The sequence below is a fragment of the Arvicola amphibius genome, chromosome 2, assembly GCF_903992535.2.
Source record: "Arvicola amphibius chromosome 2, mArvAmp1.2, whole genome shotgun sequence".
Classification (NCBI taxonomy): domain Eukaryota; kingdom Metazoa; phylum Chordata; class Mammalia; order Rodentia; family Cricetidae; genus Arvicola; species Arvicola amphibius.
In genome coordinates, this window is record NC_052048.2 from 130,426,337 (window position 1) to 130,445,634 (window position 19,298).

The 19,298-nt window shown below is 46.5% G+C and overlaps 1 pseudogene; it reads right to left on the minus strand.

Annotated features, from left to right (window-relative positions):
* Nucleotides 1-3,733: 3,733 nt before the first annotated feature.
* Nucleotides 3,734-3,852, minus strand: LOC119808596 (annotated as a pseudogene).
* Nucleotides 3,853-19,298: the final 15,446 nt, after the last annotated feature.

Sequence of the window (19,298 nt, forward strand, 5' to 3'; positions counted from 1 at the left end):
CACTTGGGATAAATCTTGATCCCACTGCCAGTAGCCCCACAGAAAGCCCCAGTCATACAACTGTCACCCACTTTCAGAGGCCCTAGTTTGGTCCTATGCAGGTTCCCCGGATGTCAGGCCAAGGTCGGTGAGCTCCCACTAGCTCAGGTTAGATCTACCTTATAAGGCAAGTACAGGGCCTGTCTGGTCACATTAGTAAAAGCCTGTCCCACTGTTTTGAAAGATTTATAAAGGGCCAAAAGGGCTGGTGCTGTAGCTCAGTGGTCAAATATTAACTTAGCACGTGCGAGGTCCTGGGTTTATTCCCAGTACTGAAGAGAGGCGGGAGGGAAGGAAGGAAGAGGGGGGAGTGAAAGAGAAAGAGAAGATAGAATTCCTGGACATGACTCAGCTGCTTACTGCGGTATAAACTTTGCCAAGAAACCTAACAACTTTGTGACTCGGTTTCCCTTTTGGATTCTACTTAATTAGATTGTTGTAACCATTGAATAAGATATCTATTCAGAATAAGCAAAATTGCTCCCCTTCAAATTCATATGCTGGGTGCTAGAGAGGTGGTTCAGTGGTTAAGAGCACCAATTGCTCTTCCAGAGGGCCCAGGTTCAATTCCCAGCTCCCACATGGCAGCTCACAACTGTCTGTAACCTCAGTTGCAAGGGATCTGACACCTTCACATAGTCACATAGACATACATACAGGCAAAGCACCAATGAACATACAATAAATTAGAAATAATTCATATGTTGAAATATTAACCCTCAGTAGCTCATGATATAATGATGTTTGGAGATAAGATCTTTCAAAAGGATAATTAAGTAAAAAGGAAGCCATCAGGGTTGACCCTAATCCAACCTGATTTATGTGGGAGGAGGAGGAGAATAATTGGGAACCCACACAAATATAGAAAAAGACCACGAGACAGCCGTGAACCGGCAGCCAGACAACAGCTATCTGCAATCAAGACAAGAAGATCTAGAAGAGCCCTGCTCACACCTGACCATGGATTTCCCGTCTGCAGAACCACAGAGAGATGATTTCTGTGGCTTGAGTCCCTAGCAGCAGCCCTAGAAGACTAATATTCCACAAGAAGTGCCATAACATACCCAGAATATGGTATTCAGTTGATACTAACTGCTATAATAAACATTACGTTATCTCAATACTGTATGAGATTCCTGTCGCTGCCATAACAAATTACACAGCGTATACTGGCTCCTAAGTCTGCAAATGTATTCTGTAGTCACTGGGCTAACGTCAACATGTCATCGGGGGGAACCATGGGAGCAGCCATGTCCTTGCCTCTTCCAGCATCACAGGCTGCCTGCATGGCTGGACTGGTGACCTCCTCCCCTAAGCTCAACAGCAGCCATATTCAAATTCTTTGGTTCTCTCTTATGATGACATCAGATTCACCCAGATAATCTAGGGCCGCTTCCTATGTCAGAAGCCTTAATCCAATCAGTCGAGTTCCTCCAGTCATGTAAGATGACAGTTACAGGTCTGCCGGAAGAGAACGAGCACATGTTTGGAGGACACTGTGCTGTGTGTACATAAATATTATCGTAATGTGCATGAGACAGGGTCTCACTAAGAAGTCCAGGCTGGCCTTGAACTCATAGAAAAAGAAGTAAAACTAGGACGGGGTGAATACCACAAAGCATAAGGGAATGTCTATATCATAAGGGAAAATATCACAGCAGCTATGATTTTTGTATGTTAACTAAAACTTAAGTTAAAAAAGAAAATGCACGAGTGTTATAAAGGAGGAGACAAAAAAACTGGGGAGAGTTAACTGGAAAGGGTGGAGAGAATGGGAGAGAGGAGATAGCACTAGGGCCGTTTGAAGAAACCATGAGGAAACATACTATTTCATGTTGATGAAAACGACTACAACATGTATGTTATAATTATATATAACACACACATATATGTACTTGGGGTAATGACGAGCTCCCCCAAAGCAGAGACTAACAGACATCCCAGTGCCAGGCATGTGAAACCTCTCCTCCAGTTGTCGGTCAGGTGCGTGGAAGATATTTCCAAAACAATGCAATATCCACTATTGCAGCTGCCCTTGGTTGCCTTCCAGAACTTGAAGGTAAGAGAACCTGTTCTAAAGACAACGCGACTTTGGACATAGGACATGGAGGAGTAGAGCTGGATCTGACCTGGAAGCCTCCTTCCTCCCTGAGACCAGCTCTCATGCTTATCCAACAAGCTATGCTAAGGGAAAGCAACCATCAACAGTCCTACCCAGCTATAAGGTCTACAAACCATGGCAAAGAGCCGCCCCACAAGGCCTCTCATGGATGCAATGATGGTACTTACAGCCAAAAGCTTTCTAAATGGATTTAAGGTCCCTTCATTAGGAAGGGATGTGTGGTGCCATAAACCTAGTCAGCTCCTTGTGCCTGGTGGGTCATGGGCCAAGAGGAGCAGCTACTTTCCTAAACGGAACCAATTTCTAACCACATTCTAGAGACATCTCCTTGTACTCACGGGTACACGTGTGCAACTCTTACCCCTCATCAAAGAAGCTTAGTTCTGCAGCAGATGAAGACCACTGGGCTATCAACCCCAGCTGATACCTACAACATAACTCCTACAACCAAGGTTCAGTGGACATCTCAAAAGAGGGGATGGATGAGCGTGAGGCCAGCCTGGTCTACAAGAGCTAGTTTTAGGACTGATAGGGCTGTTACACAGGGAAACCCTTTCTCAAAAAAGCCAAAAAAGAGGGGATGGACTGGTCATAAGCACTGGACAACCAGGATATCTGCAGTGTGCCTACCTATACCCATGGAATCTAAAAATATGTAGCCGTCTAACCAAAAGACCTACACAATGACACCAGAAGTTGACAAGCCATCGTGGATGGAGTAAATCTCACAAGATCCTACCAACTGCCAGGAGAGCTAACGGCAATTAATGGGTGCCAAGAGAGGGGAAATCAGTATTCTCCAAGAAGGAGCTCCCTGATAGGTGATCTGATCCCCCGTGACCAGCCCTAAACACATATACATACGAGCAACACCAAATAGACTAACTCAGCAGGCTCTCTCTCTCTGTCTCTGTCTCTCTCTCTCATGTGTGAGTGTGTGTGTGTATGTGTGTGTGTGTGTGCGTGTCTGTGTAACAGTAACTACGTAAAAAGAGGACATGAATTTGAGAAGGAGTGGGGAGGAGAAGAAGGGTGGAAAGGATGAAAATACAGGACTCATATATGAAATTTTCAACAAAAATAAATCTAAAAATACAGAAAGAAAAATATTAACAAACGTGTACCCTAGTATTCTGGGGAGAAAAGGTCAAGGTTTACATTCTTTTTTTTTTCTCTTTGGTACAAAGTCGTAAGGTGGGCCTTGAACTTGCTATGTACCTAGGAATAGCTTTGAACTCATCATCCTCCTGCCTCTGCTTCACAAGGGCTGGATTATAGATGTATGTCACCACACCTGGCTTTATTCATTTTTTAAAGTTCTTATCTACAATATGCATATATTCGTGGATTATAATACACACACACACAAACACACACACACAAACACACACACACACACACACACACACACACATTGGTTTTTCGAGACAGGGTTTCTCTGTAGCTTTGGAGCCTGTCCTGGAACTAGCTCTTGTAGACCAGGCTGGCCTTGAACTCATAGAGATCCACCTGCCTCTGTCTCCCAAGTGCTGGGGTTAAAGGCGTGCGCCACCACCACCTGGATTTTTTTAAAGCCTATAGCCCTTGGTATTACCAGGCAGTCTCCTATTCAAGTTCTAACCGGACCTGACCCTGCTTAGCTTCCAAGATCAGACAAGATTGGGCACATTCAGGGTGGTATGGCCATAGACAAAGTATATAATTTTTAAAGTTTTAAAAAATATTATCCAAATTTTTTTTTAAAAAAGAAGGCATGTATCCATCCCTTCCAGGTCCTCTTAGGCTAGGGTTAGAATTTGAATCCACAGTACAAGAAGCATTCTAAGTACTGTGGGCAGAGCCCTGTGGTGGCTGGACAGGGGACCCACTGTCTGGGAGACCTAAAAGGCCTTTGAGGAGGAAGCAATTCTGTAGAATTCTCACAGATAAAGAAGATCAAGGAGAGGAGGAGCAAAGCGGTCTGTCCATCCTCTATCTGAGTGTGGGTGCTCCAGAGTGGAGGCTGGAAGTGGACAGGCTGTGCCAGCCCCCGGCAAAGGCAAACACAAAAGAAATGACAGCACGCACCTGTCGAGAGGCCCTGTGCCCACTGGGTGTGTAGGTCATTTCTTCTTAGATACAAGCGAAGCTGGGTGGTGAAGGGCTTGACTGGATGAGGAAGGGCATGAGAGAAGGTGGCTGAGGACATGGGGTAGGGTACTGCTCCGAAATTGTCCAGGGCACACAGGCGAGGAATGAGGAAGCAAGCAAGGGGGCCAAAGCTGGGGACAACACCCTTTCACCTCCCCCAAATAGACACAATATACATCTGGAACTTCTCATCCCTCTGTTTCCCACCTCAGCCCCACTACAGATCCAAGGGACAGGAGATACCAAAGAGCTGCCTGGTGACTTGACCTCAGACCTGGTGCCCCAGGGCAGGCAAGGCATCTGCAAGTGGTGATCAGCACAGCTGGCCACAGACCAGGCTCAGAACATCCTGGCAGTACCCTTCAAGGTTAAGTATACAAGCTGAGGAGGGGGGGGGCTGACGTAGGAAAGGTAGGGGCAGGCCTTCAATCCATAGCCCTCCACTTCATGCGGGCTGAAGTCTGTGTCTGCCAGTTTCAAGCTATGTGACTTTGGGCGTAGCCTTTCTCTCAATGTCCCTGTGTCTCACTGGGTCGATGATGACAGCTATAGTATGTTACAGGGTGTGACATGCTGGTGCACAATGAAGCCATCTAGGTTCTGATGGCCATTCTTTGTGGATCCTCCGTAGGTCTCCTAGCTGGGCCTGACTGACAGGTCATCTTAGGGCGTCCCTCAGCAGAGCACCTGCTCACACTTACACCAGGGCAGGGTCATAGTGTAGCGCTCAGGACAGGAGCGATGTCATGGGTGGTGGTGATGGGGTTGGTAGCTCTACGTGGTGGCAGCTGTGGCCCTGAAGGAGAGTGTGGGCCCAGCAGAAGCAGGCGCCTCAGAGCAGTGGACACCCTGTCGATAAGATCTGCCTGGGGCACAGACAACTGGGCCACCCTGCTAGTCCTAAAGGCCCCGCCCAAGTTAGTGGGTCAGAAATGGCTTAACACAGGCAGAGGTATCTATCACGTGCTCAGGGGTTGTTGGGAACAGATCTGTGTACCAGGATCTGGTGTTTGGGGGGAGAAATTTGATGGTAGCACCCGAACATTGTCCATGGGACCTCCCACACTAGAATTACATGATAATGAACCAAATCTACTTTCTTTGAGGAAGCCTCCAGGGCTGGATTCAGTTGGTGCACAGAGGAGGGTAAAACGGGTTATAAATGTGCACAGGGCTAGCTTCTCATGTGCACTGGGGATCCAGATGCAGACAGTCGTGGTTGTGCAGCTGGTTGCTCACCATCCTCCCAGGCTCAAGAGACTTAATTTTTATTTTTTTATTTGTTATTGATTTTATTGAGCTCTACACTTTTCTCTGCTCCCCCCCTTCCTCTCCTCTCCCCTTCTATCTTCTCCCATGGTCCCCACACTCCCAATTTACTCAGGAGATCTTGTCTTTTTCTACTTCCCATGTAGATTAGATCTATGTATGTCTCTCTTAAGGTCCTCATTGTTGTCTAAGTTCTCTGGGATTGTGATTTGTGGGCTGGTTTTCTTTGCTTTATGTTTAAAAACTACTTATGAGTGAATACATGTTGTTTTTCTGTGTCTGGGTTACCTCACTCAAAATGATATTTTCTAGGTCCATCCATTTTCCTGCAAATTTCAAAATGTCATTGTTTTTTTCTGGGGTATAGTACTCCATTGTGGAAATGTACCACATTTTCCTTATCCATTCTTTGGTCAAGGGACATTTAGGTTGTTTCCAGGTTCAGGCTATGACAAACAACGCTGCTATGAACATAGTGGAGCACATGTCCTTGTGGCACGATTGAGCATCCTTTGGATATATACCGAAAATACCAAAAGTGGTATTATTGGGTCTTATTAAGGTTGTTTCCTAATTTTCTGAGAAATTGCCACACTGACATCCAAAGGAGCTGTACCAGCTTGCATTCCCACCAGCAATGCAGAAGTGTTCCCTTTACCCCACAATCTCTCCAGCATAAGTTGTCATTGGTGTTTTTGATTTTAGCCATTCTTACAGGTGTAAAATGGAATCTCAGAGTTGTTTTGATTTGCATTTCTCTGATGACTAAGGATGTTGAACATTTCCTTAAATATTTTTCAGCCATTTTAGACTCCTCTGTTGAGAGTTCTCTGTTTAGGTCTGTATTCCATTTTTTTATTGGATTATTTGTTCTATTGATGGCCAGTTTCTTGAGCTCTTTTTATATTTTGGAGATCAGATCTCTGTCTAATGTGGAGACGGTGAAGATCTTTTCCCATTCTGTAGACTGTCATTTTGTCTTGTTGACTGTGTCCTTTGCTTTACAGAAGCTTCTCAGTTTCAGGAGACCCCATTTATTAATTGTTTCTCTCAGTGTCTGTGCTACTGGGGTTCTATTTAGGAAGTGGTCACCTGCGCCAATGTGTTCAAGTGTACTTGAATGCATTGAGACTTAAATTTTTAAAAGCAGTTTTAGTTCACCGAAAACCGGACTTAAGATACAATCTCTACTGTCAAACTCCTGAGCAAGAATGGCCAGTTACTTAAATCTGCCGACCCGGATGATCCTCATTGTCACCTACAGCCCAAAGCCCACATCAGGACTCACTCTGGGAGTTGTATTCTCAAGGGCTTTGACAACCGAGTAAAGTAGTTCTACCATTGCATCATCCAGAATAGCTTCGCCACCCTGAAAACCCTCCCCACTCCTCCACGACCCCCTGAACTTCCCCCAGCCCTGGAAACCTCTCGTCCTTTTACTGTTTCCATATTTTTGCCATTTGGAGGATATTATGTAGTTACAGTCACCCAGCATGTGACCCCTTCAGAGCTGTCCCATCACTGGGACAGAAGAGCTGGCAAAACGGTTTTAAGGTAAGAGACATCTTGGTCCAACACTCCAAGGAAGGCATGGTAGCAGTGGCTCCATGGAAGTGAGAGTTCACACACACACACACACACACACACACACTCACACAGACAAAGACAGTACATTCCAGTCGCTTGCTGTGTGCTAACAATGAGGATGCAGAAAGCTCAGATGGAGCCCAGTCAGGCTACAAGTGTGCAGGATACAACCTAAGACTGACACAGACCAGGGACCAAGTGTTCAAGCTTGTGGATTTATGGGAACATCTCACCTGCCAATCAGGATACTCCTTCCATTAGAAATACACACTTAGGCTTCCTCCATAGTCTTTATGGCTTGATGGTTCATATCTGGTACGCAGTGAATAATATTCCATTGTCTGGATGGTCCATTTTATTTATTTAGTCGTCATCTACTGAAGGCCATATTGGTTACTTCCAAGTTTGGGCATTGATTTGGGCAGAAGCAAAACATTGGTGCAAGCCAGGCATTGATGCCAGCACTTGAGTGGCAGAGAAAAGCAGATCTCTGTGAGTTCAAGGCCAGCCTGATCTACACAGGGAGTTCTAGGACAGCCAGAGCTGTGTAGAGAAACCCTGTCTCAAAACAAAACAAAAATTGGGAGCATCAATTTTTTTGCACAACTATTAACTTCCTATGGCCTTGGGTAAGGACAAGAAATATGACTGCCGAGTCACACAGTAAGAGATGTTTAGTGCCGTACATGTTCACAGAATCTTCTAACACGGCAGTAGCACCCACATCCTCGCCAGCAGTGAAGATGAAAGTGATTTAATGGAGACCCCCTGGCCATTAGCTGGAGCAACAAGTCCACAGGCAAACTTCTATTTCCATACTTTGTAGCCACTGCTTGGTCACATTCGTGTCCTCTACGGCAATCCTGAGAGTTAGGTCCTGGTGCAGCTCACTCAACTCTGTCTCTTGCCACCGATTCTAGTCCGCATCCTGCTGTGACGATAGAGACTGTGACCGAAAGGAACCCAGGGTGTCCTTTGGGTGATAGGTGACGGTGTATCCGTGAGGGAAGCCAAGGCAGGAACTGAGGCAGAGAGCATGGAGAAACTAAGAAAACGTCAGACGGACATGCCCGCAGACCAAGCCGATGGAGGCAGTCCTCAACTGAGGTTCCCTCTTCCCAGGGGTGTCATTGACAACCAGTGGCGGTCAGTGGACTTGTGATTGCTCATATCCATGGTCAGCTTGACACGTGAACACACGGTCCAACATGGAAAAAGAAAATCGTGTAGTCTTTAAAAAAATGTCAACCCTTGAAAAGTTCAAGTTTTCTTTTAAAAATCTAAAGTCTCTTAACTGCGGGTGCCTTTAAAATCCAAAATAAGTTACCTGGTTTCTTATCCAAAGAGGGAAGAATGGGGGTACAGCTACAATCAGATCAAATCAAGACAAAAACCCAGGCATGTACACAGCACCCAGTGAGCCTCCGTGGGTATGCTACAGAATCTCTTACCCGCACTGGCCTGTGCCGTGACCCGCACTGGCTTGTGTCCAGGTGTTCAAGCTTCACTGTACCCAGGGCCTCCTAATGCCCCTGCCCCCTTCAGAGCAGCCCCAGGTAGCCCCAGACTCTGAGGAGTCATTAGGACCTGGTCAGTCAGTGACTGCAGGAGAAAAGAGCAAACCTCTTTCCGCTCTTCTTCCCCCTTCTTCACCCTCCTTCCTTCCACTCTCCCTTCTCCCCCTCCTCACTCCCTCTCTCCTCCCTTCTTCCTTCTTGTCTTCCCTCCTTCCTTTTTCCTTCCCTCCTTTTTGATGAGGAATTCAGATCGCCAATTTTCAAGTAAATAATTTGGCAGCATTTAGCACACTTGTAATGTTGTATAAATGCTACCTGTCTAGTTCCACAAGCTCTCATCATCCTGAAGAAACCCCACAGCCATTACAGCCTTCCCTTCCCTCCCCTCAGCCCAGGCCCTGGGAACTGCCTGTCTGTCTTCTGTCTTTCTGAGTTTACCTATTCTACCTATTCTCATAACAGATTGAATGGAGTCTTACATCATGCGTTCTTTCTATGTCTGGAGCCAAGCATTTTCCTTGGATCCCTAAGGGAGAAAAAGATTAGGAGCCTCTCCACCTTCACCCTCTTCCCTGTCCTCTGTCCCGCTCCTCCATGTCTCCTACCCACAGTGAAGTGGCCTGGGTCACATAGCTATGTTATTTCTCATCCCTAGAAATCCTTTAAAAGTTCATAGATTCGGCCAGCAAACTCTTCACGACAGATGGGATTAGTAACACAGAGTTGTTTTGTAGGCTGAGGTAGGAGGAGCTCAAATTCAAAGCCATTCTGGGCTATGGATCAAGTTCAAGGCCATCCTAGGCATTTTTAGTGAGACCCTGTCTCAAAATAAAAAGTAAAAAGCCTGGGGATATATTGTTTAGTGGTAAAGTACTAGCTTAGCTGATGTGAGGCTGTAGGTTCAATCCCCAGTATGGGGACCAGGGAGTTCTCTGGCTAGTGCAGGCAAGAACCAGTCAACAGCTATTAAAACTGTATTAAAGCAATGTGGGAGCCAGGGAGAAAGGCAGCTGTATCTCTGGGGATCCAGATCATCAGGATAAGATCAAGTCCATCTTAGCTACCTGTCACCTCAGCATTGAGTTCTCAGCACAGTTCCTGACACCTAGAATGGGGAAGAATGGACAGGCCAGCCATTCAAACAATCCATTGTCCAGCTAAAGGCTGGAGAACAGGCTATCCTGGGAAGTGGGGATAGCTAGAGACCTGTAGGCAAAAGTTCAGCCCCTCATAGACAGAGAGATGATTTAACCCAGATAAAGATGAGAGGGAGCTAAGGGGAGAAGATGGGACTCAGCGGGGCAGGACCTTGGCAGTTACATAAGGGAACTGGACTTTAAAGTAGAAAAAGGAACTACTGACGGCTACAAAAAGATCTATACTGTAGAAATGCATCTTCCTATCCAGCTTGGAGATTACCGTGGCCTCTGAAGGGCCAGGCAGAGGAGGAGCTTACTTTGTTCCCAGCCCTCCTGTGGCTGATGTTCCCACAGGGAGTAGAGGGGCTTTGTACCCCTTAAGAATAATTAAGCCAATCTTCACAAAGTGTGTAGATGGTTTGATGGATGCCAGGGCCCAGAACATTCTCCCAAGGAGTGAAATCTGGCCAGTGAGGGGAAATGGGTGGATTCAAAGAGAATACACAACCATGAGGAGCTCAGCCCCAGTTGGAACATCTACAGTGAAGTCCCTACACCTAAGACTCAGGGAACGCTGAGGAAGAAGAGGCGGAGAGATTGTAGGAACCGCAAGACCATGGCGCCTGCTGCACAATAGTGTCTCCTGGATATGATGGCGCTGCTGTATCATAAAATCTCAGCGATACAGCCACCAAACAATGACAGCATCAGTAGATGTACCAATGCAGGTGGAGGGAAATTCACAAGGCCCCCCACCCCTAGATAAAGAGTTACAGATAATTGTATACACAGAGAAGAAGAATCAATTATTTTCTAGGAATAACCCTGATAGGTTTTTAAAGCCCAAGAGGCCAGCCCTACACACGTACACATATGAGCGATACTACATGGGTTCTCAGATCCCAGAGCCAAGGATGCATGGTGACCCACCTGTAATTCCTGAGCGTGAGGCAGAAACAGGGACTCCTGTTTCTCATAGGTTAGCTAGCCAGACTAGCTAGCCTCAGTGAGAGAATCTGCCTCAATATATGCGGTGGGACGCAATTCAGAATGACACTTGATGTCAGCATCCGGTCACCATATGCCCATGTAAACACACGTGCTCAAAGGGGTACACATCATACACACATACCCACTAAAAATTGTTTTTTTTATAAAGGAAACATGGATGTGATGGCACACACTTTTAATCCCAGCACTTGGAATGCTGAGACAGAAAGATCTCAAGAGAATCACAAGTTTGAGGGTATCCTGAGCTACATAGCATGACTGTGTCAATAAATGATGATGAAGATGATGATGGTGAAGATGATGATGATGATGAAGAAGAAGAAGAAGAAGAAGAAGAAGAAGAAGAAGAAGAGAGGTCAAGAGGTTTCCAGGTCACACTCCAGCATTTAAGAAAACGCTAAGCAGAAGTCTGCTGAAGGAACCGAAAGAGTCCAGTGTGGCCATTGTGAAAAGTGTAAAGCCAGGGCTTGGATCAGCTGAACCTAGTGAGACTTGTTGGGGGGCAGGATGGACAGACAGACAGACCCTCTTACACATTCTGGACTTACCCTCAGAAAAATAGGAAGTCCTTCCTTATGTAAACAGGATCCTGTTTTGACAAACGGGACCAACTGCATTTCTCTTTTGGATTCAGTACACGTAACCTTCCCCCGGTCAGTTCAAACATTTGCGTGTCGGAGGAACAGAACAAAGATGACCGAAGGGGAAAAACGCTAAGAAAGACAAAACACTTCACTTGTGACTTCTCATGAGATTTCTCAGACGACTGTCCTAAAACAGAGAGTGTTGTGAAGCTGTAGGCATCTCTACTTACCGCCCTCTAGGTGTGTGCTCAATAAACCATTTGTTCTATTTTTTAAGAGTATTGGTACTGGGACGGTGTTGGCTCAGAGGGTAAAAGCGCTTGCCTTAGTTGGGCTCCTGAAACCCACGGTGGAGGGGAGAACTGAATCTCGAAAATTGTCCCCTAACCTCCACATGCACACTGTAATGTTCATACATACATCATACATGTGCAAGCACACACACAAACACACTTACACCAGTAAGTAAAATTTTAACTTAATTAAAAAGAAATACCAATTTGAAAACAGTGCAATGAATGTCTTTAACCCCCTCTTAAGAAAACAAGAGACAGGCTTGACTGTGACATTTTACTAAAAGAACAGAGAGGCTACCTGGGGCTAATGAGGTCACTGGATCTCATGGGGAACCTGACACTTTACTAAACCGTTTGACCGATCCTAAGTATTTATCCTTCTACCCACAGATAAATGTGGCCCTTAGCCCTCATCAGAGAGACTTCTCACCGCAACAGGTGAAGAGAGACCATTATGGAAAAGGACAACTGGTCAAGATGCAGAAAACAAGAGACTGTGGGGTACCTGGCCCCAACTGATGCACCTATGACCCAACTCCTGCACCCAAGGCTCAAGAAACATCATGAAGGCCGAGGATCAGGAAATCTGTGAAATAGTATCTCCTAGACAAGACAGAGAAGCTTCACCCGTGATACCTCAACAATATGGATGCCTAAAAAAGATCTGATGGAGTACAACACTAATAGTCACCCTAACAAGGAAGGGAAACCTATAGGGCCACCCATGGACAAGGAACTACAGGTAACCAAGGAACACCCAGGGGAAAAATAGTGTTCTCCAGAGATGAGCCTCCTAATCAGTTATCCAGTACCAAGTGATCAGCCTTGAAATCACATACATACAAGAAACAGTAAACAGACTGAGCAGGCTATATTAGGTGTGTGTGTGTGTGTGTGTGTGTGTGTGTGTAAATAACAATTACAGAAAAAGGCTATGATTTCCAGAGGGAGTGGGGGTGGGAGGTGGGCACACCAGAAGGATTGGAGAAAGGAAAGGGAAGAAGAAAAATGATATACTTACATTTTAATTTAATTTTTAAAAACTTAACGTTAAAAAAGGAAGGGAGTTAAGGGCAAACAAGTCCCAAGGAGACAAACTTATTAAGAGCAAAATAACTTAAAAAGTGTGTGCGTGTGTGTATGTGTGTGTGCCTGTGTATGTATGTGTGTGTATGCGTGTGCATGTGTGTGCATGTGTTTGTGTGTGTGTTTGTATATGTGCAAGCACTGACATGCCCCATATGCATATGGAAGTCAGAGATCAAAACTCTCAGAAGTGAGTTCTAGCCTTACCACCTTGTAGGACCAGGGAGCTCAGACGCAGGTCACCGGGCCTCTACTAACTGAGCCCCTCTGCCAGCCTTGTAAAATCTTTTCAGATATGTGCTGGGCTTCCTTGGAATTTTTGTTTGCATGTAAACAATATACCATACTGTCAGTTTTTGCATCAAGAAAACTATGAAGCTGTAATCCACCTTAAAAACAAAAGACAAAAAAAAAAAAAAAAAAAAAAAAAAAAAAAAAAAAAAAAAAAAAAAAAAACAGAGGGAAACCCCTGACCTTTGGTCCAAAGGATGCTGGGAGGGGACTAGTGCAGACACAAGGAGGAAGTCAGATATACTTCACGACTGGTCATCTTCCAGGTAAGTCCCAAACATCCAAGGTTCATTAAAGGAGGGACGGACAGTGCTTCCAGGAGGCCCTGGAAGGGGCCCTCCAGGAATACCCATTCCAAAGTCTACACTAGGTCTTTAGCTCTGGTATTTTCAAAAGAAAAGTGACCACAGCAAATAGAGGGAAAGTCTGCTAAGCCTTTGTGCTGGCTACTTTTTTTTTAAACTTGACACAAGCTAGAGTCATCAGAGAGAAGGGAGCCCCAATGGAGAAAATGCCACCATAAGATCAGACTGTTGGCCAGCATGCAGGGCACTTTCTTAATGACTGATGTGTGAAGGCCCAGCCCAGAGTAGGTGGGACCAACCCTGGACTGGTAGTCCTGGGTTCTATAAGAAAGCAAGCTGAACAAGACAAGCCATGAGGAGCAAGACACTAAGCAGCACTCCTCCAAGACCTCTGCATCAGCTCCTGCTCTGCTTGAGTTCCTATCCTGACTTCCTTCAATGAACAGTGATATGGAGTGGGAGCCAAATAAACCCTTTCCTCCCCGAGTTGATTGGATCATAGTGTTTCATCACAGCAACAGTGACCCTAACTGGAACAGCCTTTTGTAGGACTGTGTAGGGAAGGGACTAAAAAACTAATAAAGCAATAATTGTGACCTGCCATAGACTTAAGAGTCCCTTAGCTAAGAACCCACAATGGGATGGGGACCCTGAACACCCTGATGTTCCCAGGGAAAGCATTCACCAATGTCAATTTCAGGGGTGGCATTGACGATAGGGGGTCAGGAAGACTCTCCCAGAAGGAAAAGCCTGGAGACCCCAGCAAGATGAACCAGAGTGCCTTCTGAGGCACATAAGGCATTCTGTCATCAACCTCAGGCCCTAGACCATTAGAGAATAAAACCTTATATGGTCAAGTGTCTGCTTATTTGGATTCTGCATCAAGCATAGCTTCTGCAGCTAATCCTAGATTTGTCCCTCTGCCACAAACTCTGGGCAAGAGTCTCCCATCGGGAGTTTACATACATTTAAGGTCTGGAACTCGTAGGCCCAGGAAACAGACCATAAGGCCCTATAATCAGTTTGTGGCTGGGCCGTGCAGTGGAGACTGGAGAAGACTTGCAGGGACAGAGATGACAGCGCTCATTGCTGGGAAGGCGGCAATAGGTAAGACATCTCTATTTGAAGCAGACATGGCGTGGCATTGGGATGCATTGAGGTCAAAGGACTGAGAGTGTAGTAGGAATCAAGAGAAGAAAGCTAGAGAGAAGCACACTTCACAGGAATAGCCGGGACCACACACTGTGGCCTGGTCAAGAGCACCCAGGGTCAGACGTGTCTCTAGCATCACAAGAAAGTCCAGTGTCTGGCAATAGCTGTGGAAGTTAGACTCACGTGGGTGGAGAGGAGTGGGAGGTGAGGAACTGGGCATCGAAGGGAAGATTAACTCTTCAGACTTGAGGGTGAAGCTGAACTAGGACATGCTCCAGTTGGTGCTGAGGGAGTTTTGTCATCTTAAAGATGGGGTCATGGGGCCACACTTGATCTTTACTGCTAGTGGGAAAAGGCCTTTGGAAAACTAGAGGTCACTGCCAGAACAAGGAGAGGAGCTCACAGAAAGAGGGTCCCAGCGCTAGCAAAAGAGTGAGGCTTAGGGACAGGAGCCGATACATTCGTGACCTCGATTAGGGGAATTGAAGAGATCCCCTGTTTTTCCTGTGAAGTGGGAAATGATCTCATCTGTAGAAAGTGAGGAGGCCAGGGACAATTTGAGAAGGGAGGAGACAGCACTGAATGGCCCTTCTGGGGAAACAGAAGAGCCCTAGGCAGGAAAGCACCAACGGAGAGGTCCAGGGTGGCATGGAACTGTGCGGAGTTCAGTGATGGTGACATGGAGCTGTGTGGTCCCACGCTTTTCCCTCCCCGGAAGCTCTTCATCCAGGCTTCCCGGCTGCCTTGCGCTGTCGTGGTCTAGGGGCTTCTGCAGATCCACCAGCGCCTCAAATGAATGTGTCTAATGTAGCATAATTTCTAATTAGTATTAATAATAAAAACTCAGAGTCAGCCATGGGGGGGGGGGGCTGAAAGCTGAAGGATCAGAGAAGAGGAGCAGCCACTAGAGTTCTTACCGCGCCTAAAGCTCAGGCCAAAGGGGCGGTCCTGTTCATTCCAATCTTCAGACTACATCTCAGACTGAATCCTCAGAGCTGCTGAACGCCTGTCTCCTCCCACCTTATATTCCTCTCTCCACCCAGTCACTCCTGTCTTCACCTCCCTAGTGTTGGGATTAAAGGTGTGTAATCCCAAGTGCTGGGATCACCTTTGTGTGAGTTTTCTTTCTCTTTTAGATAGATTAGATCTTGTGTAACCCAGGGTGACCTTGAACTCAGAGATCCGCCTGCCACTGTCTCTCAAGTGCTGGAATTAAAGGTGTGTGCCACCACTTTCTGGCCTCTATGGCTAACTAGTGGCTTAGCTCTGCACTCAAATCTTCAGGCAAACTTTGTTATATGATATACAAAATATCGCCACAGTCTAAAACCAAAACTTGGAACCAAGGCCTCCTTCCCTCTCCTATTGCCTCCTAGTTTCTCTTCCTGGAGCTGGGGGTCTGGGATTCAGCCTCCCCAGGAACACATTGCCACCCGACTCCATGGCTACAGTTCGAGGCCGTTGCCGCCCCCGCTTCTTTCTTACCTGTCCTGCGTTCGGGCTTCCTTCGTCTTCTGCGCATGACTGCAGCTGTCTCACCTCCCCTAGCCTAGCTTGCCTTCCGTTACTGTGATAATTGCTGTGACCCAAAGGAATGGGGGGAGGAAAGTGTTTATTTTTGCTTCCACTTCCACCTCTCAGCCCACCACCGAGGGAAGCCGAGGTAGGAACTCAAGGCAGGAACTGAGAATGAGACCACGGATGAATGCATCTTACTGGCTTTCCCTCCAGGGCTTGCTCAGGTTGTTCTTTTGGCTAACCTAGGACTACCTGGCCAGGTGTGGCACCACTCACAGCAAGCTCGGCCCTCCCCCCACATCCATCGGAAATCAAGAAAATGCCGCCCAGGCTTGCCTGCGGGCCTGGCTGAGAAAGCAGTTCTTTAACTGAGGCCCCACCCTCTTCTCAGGTGACAAAAACCTTAACCAGCACACCCACTCCTAACTAGCTGTCACCTTCGAAGTCAAATACCTAGAAATTAACTAATTTCCACTTACTTTGGGGTTTTCAGGTTAAATACCACTGATTCAGGGATGTGACCCCACCCCTTCCCCAGATTTAGAAAAGTCCCCAGTGATACCTACAGCCATGGCACCTTATGCCTCTTCTCTTTTTCAGTGAACTTGTAATTTCTTGTACCCCTAACCAATGAAGGCATAGGCAGAGGAGTGGACATTAGGACTCCCTGATCTGGTCTATTTTCTTGGTGCAAAGGCTATGTGTGCGACACAGACAGACGCCCTTCATTCAAAGTCTTCAAGGTCACAGCTTACAGTTCTAGCCTCCCTTATGGCGGCAAGTGCTGGTGATGTTCAGTCTTCCTGGCCTTTTTCCTCCATCCTTCCCTTTTGCTCAGCTGTTTCTGGCTGCTAGGCATGCCTGCTCTCTGCTCCATCTCCCAGTGACTGTCCCGTTTACCTCTGCCCCAGTCCCTTCCTCTGTACCCTCCCCCACCTGCCACGGGTCACGTTCCCTGTTCCACTGGAACTTCCTTGAGGGCCACTTCTAGTTTTCCTGTGGAAACACTTAACGACAAAACAGATACTTTGTGTAATGTGTACAAATGGTGTCTTACCCAGCTGTGTCTCAAAGTGTACATTTTGGGGTATTTTCAGGGACACTTAGTAAGGACACAAGCAGGCCTTTGAATGAGAGACCCTCTTCTCCCTTACAGCTGACAGAGCAGGAGGCGTGCCCTCTTGCCGGCACGCCAGTTTTTCAAATGTGGTCCTCTCAGGTTTACGGGAAGCAGTATCTGTTCTCCTCAATGAACGACCGCAGTTATGGGTTTGCTCCATCTTTATTTGGGAAGCGAATGCTTGCCTTGTATACTGGATGAAGGTAGCGATTGTGCTTGCCAGCGTGTTAGACAGGCCACTGCGTAAGGGCAAAGGAATTCCTCCCAGAGGTGGTATTTTCCAACACCTTCAGCAACGTTTGTCTCCTGGGCTGAATGAGACCGGGTACATGAAGACATATGGAAAGGTATGAGGCAAGAGAAGAGGGTGCTATGTCTATAAATAACAAACCAATAGTTATTTTAGTTTATTTGCAACATGCTGGTTGTTTTTTCCCCTCAGTTTGGAAAATGGAATTATTGGAATCCTCGGAAATGTTACCTAAAAATAAACCACAGAGACAGACAGCAGGCTGGGGGTTGCTGGGGACAGAGGCAGGGAGGTGACTGCTTCATGAGCCAGGTTTCTTTCATGGTGATGAGACTGTTTTGGAACAAGATAGGGACAGCGGTTGCCCCGTAGTGTGGGAACGCAAGTGTCATGGAACTGTTCACTTTGAAATGGGTAGTTTTGTGTTAAATTAATTGAAACTTAATTTAAAAGTACTTAGCACCTAATAACACCTTCCAAATAGACAAGGCTGGGCTAGTCCAGGTGTGCACAGGATCTCCAGTTCCCACCATGATGCGGACTTTGCTCTTCTGCTGGGAATGGAAGCCTTGAGTGTACAGGGGCATGGCCTCATGATCTTCCCTGGAATGAACACTATTGGTAGCCAGCAAGGCTTGGTTTCCTCCCCTTGTTTCCACAAGGACTTTTAAAATGTTTAATTTGGTTAAGGGTCTTCTTGTTCTGGAGATGGAGCCTGAAGCATTTCCCCCTTTCAGATGAGTAGAATTTTCTAGAGACAAGAACTCACAGACTATGATAAGCTTTGCTATGGTCTCTGCCAGCCAGGGCCCTTCTAGAGAGGAAGGAAAGGGGCCCTGGCTACTAGGCAGCCACAGCAATTTCTCAAGGCCTTAGGAAGGTCTGGCTACAAAGAAAGCTGAGTAGATGACTATTGAACAATTCCCTTCCTGGTGAGACAAGGGACCGTGTCACAGGGAGTGACGAGCTGCTATCTGCAAAGGCAAGGGCAGATTCAAGAGCCACAGTTTGCACTGTGTGCACAGTCGAGACGCTATCGGTCCATGGGGGTTCCAATGGGGCCCTAGGAGCAGCAGGGACGGGGCTATCCACAGACAAGTATCCTATCTACCCTTTACACATACAGCTTCATGGAAAAACACACCCTTCACTTCAGAGATGGCAGTTGAGCCCAGGGCCCAATGGCTATACTGTAATCAAATTGCATCAGTCAACTTTATAACCAAAGTCTGTGGAATTTAACGACTTGATTTCTTCCTGATTCTAGCACTTCCTTTCAAAGGCCTTCATCTATGTGGTCTCATGGCTCAGAGGGCTGGAAACCCCAGGAGATAGTTTCCTCCTTAACAAAGCAAGCCTAGAAACAGAGCTGTATTCACCAGTGAAACTCTAGTTCCAGCACAAGGATTGTCTCTTGATCCCTTTGCCAAGACCTCCTTTCTGAGGATGACTCCTGCTGAACCCCTTGTAAGACTAAAGGCTGTCTACCTATCTTGTTAAAAATCTGTGTTGGAAACGGGATAACAAAGTCAAGTTATGGGGGTGGTTTGGACCAATTCAATGTGAACTTACATAAGGTAACTCCAAAACTCCCCTTGTAGATACTCTTGGATTTGAGAACCCAGTGAGGCCACCCTGGTTGTTGGTTTCTTTCTTTTTCTTTTTCCCAATAAAATCCTGAGTGACTGTCTGGATGTTAAAACATTTATAGCTGTACAAAGAAGCATATGACTCCATCTAATAAGTGCCTGTCAATCATCAAGTTCTCTAATTGCCATATGGGTAAAGAGGTGGGGATTGTGACGTGTTACTGGAAGATGGTGAACGTACGGAGGAACCCAGGCCTGAGAGGCAAACTCGGAAACGTCATCATGATGGCTCT